Here is an 11208-nt window from a genome sequence, read left to right on the forward strand (position 1 = left end):
TGGGCTCAGGCCAGGACCAGTGGCTATGAAACTGGTCACTCTTCCTTTGTCTCTTTTGAAGTTCCACTGAAATATCACTTTTCTCTGAAGCCGTCCCTGCTTCCTCTTTGGGGGGGATTCTTTTTTTTTTCTTTTTTTTTCCCCTGAGGCTGGGGTTAAGTGACTTGTCCAGGGTCACACAGCTAGGAAGTGTTAAGTGTCTGAGACCAGATTTGAACTTGGGTCCTCCTGATTTCAGGGCTGGTGCTCCATCCACTGCACCATCTAGCTGCCCTTTGGGGGGATTCTTACTGTGTGACCCCGGGCAGGTGACTTAAGCTCAGGCCTCAGTTTCTCCATCTGTCGAGGGAATTTGGCTTAGACTGAGGGGCTCTACGGCTGTTTGTAGAGATCACGGCTCGCTTTGGCCATCTAGGGGAACTTAAGGATCCACACTCAGAGCAGGTCTGTGTTAGGAGAGAGTTGAAGGGAGTGCTAAGTGACAGGTAGGAGTTAGTGAAAATAAAGATGTATTTTTTCCATTGCAGTTCATGAAACCACTGGCAGCCCTTCATGGACTCCTTGGTGGGTCACGGATGCCGGGTTAGCGAGCCCCGACAGATGAAGTCTGAGGCTTCTTACCTAGAGCCTCTCTCTAGGAGGCTACAAATGGCCTTCACCTTGGGCCTTCCAGCTTTCTTCTGCATTTGTGCTGCAGGTCAGACCCAGGTTAGCCCAATGTGCTCGTTGTCCACGTTGTATAGTGTGTTTCTGAGTTGGAGTCTTGTCCTCCTTTAGCACAGAGAATAAGCTCTCTGAAGGCAGGGGCTACCGCCATGTCTTACTCTATCATTGTTTTTTCCTTGTGAAATGAAGGACTTAGAGGAGATAATCCCTAACATCCTACCTTAATGTTTAAGGCACCATTTAAAATTGTTTCAAGACCTGGATCAATACTGTCCGTCTCTACAAAAGATGAAATTTTAGCAAAATATAAAGTGAGTCGTTGTTCTCCTGAGTTTCTTCTTCTCCTGTGGAAACACTGTTCATTCTCCCATCCTTTCCTTCAGAGCCAGAAGGGCAGGGACGGAATCTCCCATCCCAGTTTCTTCATTTTATAGATTATGAACCTGAGGCCCAAAGAAGGAAAACAATCTGCCCACAGTCACACAAACAGTGGTGGAGCGCCAGGGAAGAGAACCAGGGTGTTTTATCTGCGAGAGCACATCAGCCCACCTCTGCCCAGAGGCAGCCAGAGTCCTCCCAGTTTGTATCTGTTTTCAGTGGGCTGTGAATTGGCTAGGGCTTTCTGAGTTAAGTACCATGGAGTCAGAAAATCAGATGGTTTTTAACCTCTATTTGGGTTATATTATATTATATTATTATTATTTATTTTGCCTACATTATTTTTGGTCTATCTTGCCCTTAATTTATTTCTTTTGTATTATTTAACTTGTTAGGATTTCTAGAAAAATGTCAAATAACAGTGCATAAAGGGATAATTCTTAATTTCTTTTTATATTTATGGCACAAGCTTCTAGTAGTTCTTTATTGAAAATAATGCTATAATTGCACTTGCATTTCCTATATCTGATTGCTTACTGTCACAGGGAGGGAAGAAAGGGAAGGGCAAGGGCGGAAAAGAATTTGGAACTCAAAACTTTAAATATAAAAGTAATATAATAGAAAAAAAGAATCACAAAAATGTTTTATTAAAAAAAATATCGAATTGAACAAAACTTATACAAACTTCCAAAAACCTATGTAAAATTGTAGACATTGTTGATATATCCCAAACTCATTTCTGAGCCAGTTATATTAATTAATATGTTATTCAGTCAATAAATGTTTATGGGTCACTTCTTGACTCGGTTTGACTTAGCTTGAAAAGGCCAAGGTCTCCCACTGCATTTGGAGCCATGATTATATCTGGCCATAGCCCTTCCTCATTTCAATCTAATTTCCTGGCAACTCATGATATCACTTCCCCATGGCATGATCCTGTTTGAAAACAAAAAACCTCCCCCCCAAAAAAAACAAACAAACCAATAACTGATCAGTCATATAAAAAAGAAATTATAAAACTTCTATAAAAAAGAAAATAATGCGAGTCTTTGGGTTTAGATATTTTTAACCCCGTTAAATTTAATCATTTTAAAATAGCTCTTGTATCTATGCTTATACACATATATTTCAACTCTATGGAGTTAATATTTATAAATAGTTCAGTAATCAAACAATAAACATAATTACCCACATTAAAAATAACATGCTTTTTAATCATGTTAATAAGTATATATTGTATTTAACATGGGTAATTACATATATATATATATACGTACATATGCACACATACATATATATTTACAAATAATGAGAGATGTGAAGAGAGTATCAATGCATGTGCTACTTTGTGAAAAAGCTTTTTCTCGAATTACTGACCCAGTCTTGTATGTTTGCTTTTAACACGTATAATTACGTTAATTGTTTCCAATTGTTGAAATATCCCTGCATCCTTGCTGAGAATTTTGCTGGACATTAATGCAAAATTTTGAGAACATGTTGACTTAGTATTCTTCCTTAGATTTTCTTTTAATTTTTAAATAAATATTCATAGGTGATATTGGCCACTGGTTCCCTTTATTGCTTTTCCTTGCCTAGTTCAGGAATCCAGATTCTATTTGTCTCATTCTCACAGTTTGCGACAATGCTTTCTTTCTCGATTCTTGAGAGTAATTTCTATGGGCTGGCATTAATTGCTCTTTTATCATTTGCTGCAACTCTCCTATACATTCTTTTTCATCACAGTTGTTTCTCCATCTTTCCCACCATTGGGGTTGTTTTAGAGCAAGGTCCATTTCATTTGATGAGATTAGTTTCTCATTTCTCTCATCGAAACCCACAAACAAGGGCATCCCATTTTTGCTGATGAAACAGCATTTATTTTTAAATTCTCAGCTTTACTGGCATATAATTGTGTTTAGCAAATCCTTGTAAGTTATTTTTGTTTTTCCTCTGTTCATAGAGATTTCACCTTTGTTTTTTAAATGACAGTTCAAGCCCCATGCTCTTTCAAATTCTGTTTTTGCTAAAAAAAAAAAGATACCTTTCCGCTGTCGGCTAAGGTTTCCATATCCTTCCAAGGGGGATTTTCCAATGAATGCCTAAAGAGATCATTTGCAATGATTTATAAACTGAGGCTGATGTGGGAGGCATTTGGAGGGCAAGAAACTTTCCCGAAACCCGCACGTCCTGTGCCGAGGCCGCCACCTCCTTCTCCCTCGCGGGGCTAGCCCGGGCTTTGGTCCGGCACATGGCCTGCTGGGGATGGCTCGGCCCTGGGTGCCCTCGCCCCACTCCCCCTGCTCCTGGCAGAGACCCCTCCCGGCTCCTCAGCTGGTGTCCTGCTGGTCTCCTTGATGGCTGCCCAGCAGGCCACCTCCCCGTTCTGGAATTACTCCATTACCAATAATGGGAATTTCTGCCTCTTGTCCTGAGCATCGAATGGAAAAATTCAGCCTTGTGTGCGCAAGTGGTTTTTGCTTCATTATTCAGAGAGTCTTTAGGCTTATACTCAACCCAGTTAACCACATTAACATATTTAAATCACAATTAATTGGAAAATTACAGTAAGGTGTAAAGTGGGAATCATTTCTTTTAAATGAGCACTCCATGCTTGTTGGTGCAGTTGGGACCGTTTGTTCCTTGCCAGGAAACCAGCAAACATTAGAACCCATGAGCCGGCTCCCCCCACATGTGAGCCTGACCAAGCGTGCCAGTCTACCCGTGGGCGAGACCAGGAGCCCGGAGGCCTGGGAGAGCCGGGCAGGGCCTGGGAGTCCCAACCCGGCCTAGCCTCGGAGCCGGCTGGGCCTTGGACACCTTCTTCTCAGAAGAGGCCCAGGAAACGTGAGCGATTCCATCAAGCTTAGTTTTTAAATAAGATACCGTAGTTTTACTTCTTATTAAATAATATCGGAAGCAGTGTGGAATCAAGATCTCCTGATCTCAAACCCCACGTTTTCTTTGCTTCCCTCTGCCCTGGACAGTGTCTTGTGGAAGAGAAATTAGCTGTGGAAGCATCTCCAACCCACCGAGCCCCACCGGGGTCAGATCTCCCCAGCACCTGGGGCTGGGCAGAAGAGGGCTGCGGCCCGTCCTGATCCCAACGCTCGTTATTATCATTCTGCTGGGGTGCAGGGAGGGCCGGGTCAGAGGCTGAGAAGGACAGAAGCTGGTCCTTGGTTCAGAGGGGGAGGAGTCGGTCTGCAGCTGCCGGACCCCTGGCACCCCCTTCTCCCGGGCTGGAGCACCGCTGGTCCGCTGGCTGAGCTTTCTGGGAGATCATGGCGGCTTTGGGCCTGGAGCCTCTGGGACTCCCCAGCTCTGAGAGCCTGCGACTTCTGAGAGAAAAATCCTCATTCCGGAGCCTGTGGGGGCCACAGTGTTAGCGAGGGGCCTGGGGAAATCCAGGGATTGGAGGGAAGGGTTTCTGGGCCAGCTCGGAGTTCCTGGTCCCATTTATAATCCAGGGACCAATAACTTACACATACACTCACACACACACACACACACACACACACACACACACACAATCACACAAGGCAGGTGAACCAAGTGTCCTGGAAGGGCTGAGGAAGAAACAGGGAATTAGAGCGAGGAAAGGCTTATTTTCCTTCAGTTCTGCCTGAGCATCTCAGGGCCAGCAGAACTCCCAGCATTCCCCAGGACAAGTTCAGATGTGGAAATCAGCAGTTAACGATAACTGGGTGAGGGCTGGACCTCAGTTTCCCCATCTGTACAGAATGATGTCCAAGCTCCTTGTAGCTCCTGTTCCAGACTGAACTCCTTTGGGCCCCGTGTCTGCAAACTGACCCTTGCCACAGAACTCACAACTGCAGGGTTTTCTCAGGGTTGGGGGGACTGCAGCAGCCACCAGGCTGACCAGACTGGAGCAGCAGTGGTCAGGACCACACCTGGCACTGGGGAGGGCAACCTCATCACTGCCAAGGCAGCCCGGCTATTCCTCACTGGTCTTGTTAGGAGGAAGCCTTTGCTGACATGGAATCAATCCTGCCTTGACCCACTTCTCCTTGCTCTGTCCTCCAAGTCAGGGATGAGCCCCCTTCTCTCCAGGACAGCCTCCAGATGGTGGAAAACAGCTCCTGGAGGCCCGGAGCCTTCTCTTCCCCAGATTAATTATTCCCAACTCCTTCAGCCCTACTCCTATGAGCCAAGGCAAGGCTCTCCCCAGGCCTGAGGCCCATACCTCCTTTTTGGTGAAGCTTTAAGACCCCTTCTCCCACCTTTTCAATGCATAAAACAATGTACATGGGATCACGAAGAATCACATAAAATCCGGTTATTTGAATGTGAAGAAGCCACAGCGACCACGTTTTTCTGGCCCTCTCTGGGTCTGGGGCCTGCGTTAGCCCTGTGGTTTCTGTGGGCCGGTCAGTGAGTCTCAGATATTTCCAGATGGAAAGTAAACTTTCTAGTCTCCATCTTCTCTGGCCCCTTCCTCCCCTCAGTCTCATTATCGAGAGCCTGCTCTGGGGCTGCTTCTGCTCCAGCACCACCGGCCATCAGGCTCATCACGTGGGGTTTTGCCTGGTTGCAGGCGGATAATTAGGGTGAGGGCCTGCTGAGGACAGGAGGCTCCACGAGGAAGGGAAGAGCAGCTGAGCAGTGGAGCCTGTTGCAGGTGGACCACTTGTGGAACTGCCACTGGCCAGTTTATTAGGATTAAAGGTGGGTATTAATGCCAGGCAGGAGTCCCTGGGAACCTCAAGGCAGCTGAGTGCAGAGGTTAAACTCCAGAGAAGCCTTGCTGAGAACGGTGGGTAAATAACACTTAGGCCAGAAGGAGGGAATGGGCCGAAAGTCAGCGAAGAAAAAGGCCGAATGCTGTCTGTTCTCATGCACTAGAAGCTGAGCTTGCTGGGAGTAGAGTTCCTGAGCCCAGGAGCAGGACCGCCATGTTACTAACCACAGGTCCTTCAAGACACTGAGTGAAAAGTAAATGTTTATTAGCTGTTTTCCAATAAGACACAAATCTAGATGATTGCTCTATTATAATGGATGATAGATGAAAGAGTGAAAAGACAATGCTGGCGATGTCTCCTAAAGAAAGATGATCCGAACAGGGCGAGTTCTATGAAAGAAGGGCCGATTTTAAAATGAGATGCGGAATTCAGAGGTGCAAAGGGTGACTCAAGGCAGAACAGGGTGAACGGAGAAGGGAATCTCAGAGAGCAGGAGGGAAGGGAGGGCAGTGTCTCCCAGCTGGCCAAGGGCAGTGATGACCAGTGGACGGCTGGATGTTGCATGGTTATTATGGCAATAATAATCACAATAATCAGAGGAGGACGATTGATAGATGTTCCTCGATCACATGATAAATGTATCAAAAACACGCAAAAACCCTTCTGGGACAAATGATGCTGGGGCCCCCATAAAGGCTGACCCTCGCCCCGGCCCTTAATTTCCTTAAAAAAGAGATTTAATCTTCCGTGAGCTCCTGGGGTCCTGTGGATTCTCAGTGTTTACAAGCAGTTTCAGGTGCATGAGAATGCCCGGCGATCTCCAGAGGAGCGGAGGCAGCCCACGCTGTCCAGGGGGACTTGGGTCCGAGGTTTGGGCCAGGAGGGAGGGCAGCCAGGCCAGGCCTGAGCTCCAGACCTGCTGTCAGGGCTCTCGTTTCATTAGGGTCCAGGGGATCCGGGCAGTAGCTGATTTCTCATTCTCTTTCCCCCATTCTCAGGCTCCTCTGTTTTCTTCCCTCAGATCCCCCCTCCCCAGTCTCTCCTGCTGTAGGCTTTCTACATTCTGGACCACCTGCTGCTTATGTCTATGAACCGACTCCTTCTTGGTGATGGAGGAGAGAGATCGATATTAAACTTGGGGCTCCGTGTACCCCACGAGCTTCCTGAAAGCCAGCTGAATAGCTCACAGGCAAAGACAGATGCAGGGAGAGCAGTTAATGAGTGAACTAATGAAATCCCCCTGCAGTTTTTTACTGTGTGTCTGTGGTGGATGTGTGATGTGCCCACAAGTGGGCTCAGGGAAGGAGGCGGGCCTGGTGGGTGGGGTGCTGGCTGCCACAAGAAACACAGCTGGCCCCTTAGTTACCTGCCTGGAGGCTCACCTGGGCCCCAGTACGAAGGCAGCCTCCCAGAAGCCTCTCCCACTGAGCTCTCATTTCAGATGGGAAAAAGCGGAGATCCAAGGCAGGACCAAAATGGACGAGCAAATGTGGCGCAGAGGACTCTGCTGAGAGCCCCTGGGCCAGGGCTGGACAAGGGGCCAGTTTCTAGGACATTGTCTGTCAGTGACTAAAAGAACCGTGGACAGGTTGCCCCCTCTGATGAAATGGAAGGTGATGGAGGGAGTTCCCTCCTGACATTTCAAAGCCACTCTCCTGCCTCCATTAGAGTTGGGTCCAAAAGGACCTTCACTACCACAAAGTCCAGCCCCTCATTCCATAGATAAAAGAAATTCCAGCTCGTCTCTGGTCACCCAGGAAATAAAACGAGTCCATATTCCAACTCGGGTCCCAGATCATTATTCCATTGCTTTTGTCTGAGTATAAAACAAGGAGAGTTTGGAGTGTTTTTCCTCATCTTCTGTCCTTTAAAGCCCAATCCTGAGGCTGTCACAAAACATTGTTGAGAATACTCTTTCCCTTCAAAACCCAGTCTTCGTGCCCTTTTCTAAGTGGTTCCTACTGAATGTCATGTACTAAGCTCTCTGTACGGGGGCCTTTGTCCCCTCTTGGACCGAGCTTCATGAGAGTATTTTGAGCGTGTTTGGGTCAATCCAGCTTCCCCAACCTGGCTCACTGTGGGCTGTGGATCACTTAACATTTGTTGAATGACTGAATGAGTGAATAGTCTGGAGGTCAGCAAAGTTAAAAGCCCAAAACAAGCTGGAACTTGCTGGAGGGGAAGCTGCATCCAGAGAACAAAGAAGCAGGTGCTAACTTCAGAAAGATGGGAGGATGTGTCCCTAGTTCCTTCTAATTTTATTAATTTCTCTCAGAACAAATTTCCCGAGTGTGTCACGTGCCCATCCTGAATGAGGGTTTTATTTTATGATCCAGTCCCAATGAGGGAGAGGGGCTGAGGAAATGCCAAGGATGCTGAAGCCCATCTTGCCCTTCTCTGCAGCCCATGTTCCTTGTTCCTCTCAATTACTTCTGACAGAATAATCACTCTTGCCAGGTGACCCAGGCCAAACAGGTGGCCACAATTTCAAGGAAATCCAGGACTGGGTTTTTGATGACCTCTGTAATAGAGGTTTGACTCAAACCTGACATGGTTTCTGAGAAGACTTTTAAAATGGGGGCTCAGCATTTCTGCATGGAACCTGGAGAAGTCTTCTATAACTGGAAGATTTGATTGGGTGATAGCTAAACATGTTGTTATTCAATCATTTCAATTATGTCCAACTCTTGGTGACCTTGTTTGATGTTTTCTTGGTAAAGATTCTGAAGTGATTTGACATTTCCTTCTCCAGCTCACTTTAGGATTTTGATTAGGAAACTGAGGCAAATAGAATTGAGCAGTTTGCCAAAAGTCATGTGGCTAGTAAGTGTCTGAAGCTGAATTTGACTCTAGAACAGGTGATCTACCTACTGATAATGAGTTAGTTCTCCTAGAAAAATGTAATTCTGCATCCTAGAAAGAAGGATAGAATTTTCTTTTCTTTACCTTTATTTCTTTTTTGGTGTGGAAATGCATACAAGACAGTAAAAAGAATGTGAAACTTGGAGATTTAGGATCTGAGGGTGAATCCTAGCTGTGCCATTTATTACCTTTGTGATCCTAGGCAAGGCATTTAATTTCTTTGATATTTTGTTTCTTCATCTGTAAAATGAGGAAATTGAACTAGACATGCTGCAAGTCCCCTTCCAAATCTAGGTCTCTGCTTCAAGGATTGATATAGGGTGAAGTCCAAGGAACCAAGAAAATGATGTTCCCCATGACTACAAAAATAAAATATCAAAGAAGAAAAAACCCAAAGATTTGAAACTGAATTAATTATAATTGTAATGACTCAGGATAGTCCCAGCAAAGACCTGAAAATTCATGGTAGATTTGCAGTTTCATGTGCAATCATCATTTTTAAAAATTGTACTATATTTTTATTATACTGTTATGTTCCAGAAATTAAAAATAAAATAATAAAAGGACCATCAGGGATTGCAAGCTGGGAGGGGTCCTTCATTTTCCAGAAGAGGAAACAGAAACTTTGGGACCTTATATGTCAGCATCGGAGGGAACTGCCCAATGTAGTTTTTTCTCCTTTTCTTCAGAGGTGTGGGACTAGTTATGTAGAACATTGCATACACTGCCAAATGTACTTCATATGCTAGTTTCTTTCTTGTTAAAATCCTTGCAGGCAGAGCAACTCCATTGCTCACATTGTTCAAATGTCAAATGTACACTTGACAAAAAAAAAAAAATCAAAACCTATGGAGAACTTACACATGGCAAACACAAGGCGTATCCTCTTCAGGGAAGGTGCTGTGCTCTATGAAGAAACTAAAATTGAATTAGCTCATAAGAAATGTGAGATGTGCAAAGTTAGAGAAGCCACCCCAAATGTTCATAAGAACTATTTCTGCCTGACTTGTGGCAGAGCATCCTGAGCTCTTATTGGATTGATCAACCACAGTTAGACACACACTGTAACTCAGCTAACATAGTGATGTCATTTTGGTGCTCTTCAAGAACGAAGGACATCGGGCAATGAGATTCATGTAAAATGACAGGACTATAAATAATAGTTTTAAAAGCCCATCAAGCTTCAGTGAAAAAATTGAAAATCTTCTAAGTAATCCAGTGGGTGTCAGAGTGATCTTTGAGATGTTTAGGAATCAAGGTCAAAGTAAGTGCAAATAATTCCAAAAGGGCATCTTTTTGGAATCAGCCTAGGTGAAGCTTTATAATAATAACAATACAAATAATTATAGTAGCTAATTTACAGAGTTCTTACTATGTGCCAGGTACTCTGCTAAGCGTTTTATAATTAATACCTCATTTGATCTTTGTTGAGTGACATCATTAGTTTGACATCAGGTTGACATTCTTAAACTCATTACAAGTACTGGGGATGATTCCAGTTCTTCCGAAACTGCTTCTGTTCGTGTCTCACTCCTATCAAAGGTTGCAAATTCACAAGTGACAGGCTCTCAGAAAAGAGGTGAAAGGAGCTTTAGAGGTCAGTCAACAAGAATATATTAAGTGTCTACTATGTGTCAGACACTGTGTTAAACACTGGTGAATCAAAAAGAGGTAAAATATAGTCACCACTCTTTAGGATATCACAATAGAATGGAAGAGTCAACCAAAATTATGTACAAACAAGCTACAAACAGGACAAGCATAAGTTATTTTTACAGAGAGAGAACACAATAAATAAGAGAGGATGGAGGAGGCTTCCTGTAGAATTTGGGTTTTAGGGCTTGAAAGAAGTCAGAGAAACCAGGAATCAGAAAGGAAGAAAGAGGGGGATCCATTGGGGACAGTCAGAGAAAATCCCCAGAGTCTAGAGATGGAGTTTCCTGTTTGTGGAGCAATAAGGAGGTCGATGTCACTGAACTAAAGAATTTGTATTGAGGAATAAGGTGTAAAAAGACTGGAAGGTAGCAGGACGACAAGTTATATTGTTGTTATTATTTAGTCATTCTGTTGCATCCAATTCTTTGTGACTCAGGGGACTATAAGATGCTGTTATTGTTGTCTATGGGGTCTTCTTGGCAAAGGTGCTATTTGATATTTCCTTCTCCAATGGAAAAAGGCAAATAGAGGTTAAATGGCTTGCTCAAAGTCACACTAGTGAGTATCTGAGACCACATTTGAACTCAGGTCTTTCTGGCTCCAGGCCCAGTCTTCTATCCACTGAGTCATCTAGCTACCTACTGTGTTAGATTATAATGGAATTTAAATGCTGAACATAAGTTTTTGCTTTGCTTCTGAAGGCATGACCAGATGTGTACTTTAGGGCAATTACTTAGGTATCTAAATGGATAATGGAATGGAGTGGGGAGAGACGATAGACTACCTCATCCCACCTCAGGAACTCCTGCAGTAGTCCAGGTGTGAAGTGATACAGGCCTGCATCAGGATGGGGACAATGTCAGAGGAGGGAAAGGGGCACATGGAGAGATGCTGCAGAGGTGAAATCTGTGAGAGATAGGAAAGGTGAAACTGACAGACATTGCAG

This window comes from Sminthopsis crassicaudata, chromosome 2 (genome assembly GCF_048593235.1).
Source record: "Sminthopsis crassicaudata isolate SCR6 chromosome 2, ASM4859323v1, whole genome shotgun sequence".
Lineage (NCBI taxonomy): Eukaryota > Metazoa > Chordata > Mammalia > Dasyuromorphia > Dasyuridae > Sminthopsis > Sminthopsis crassicaudata.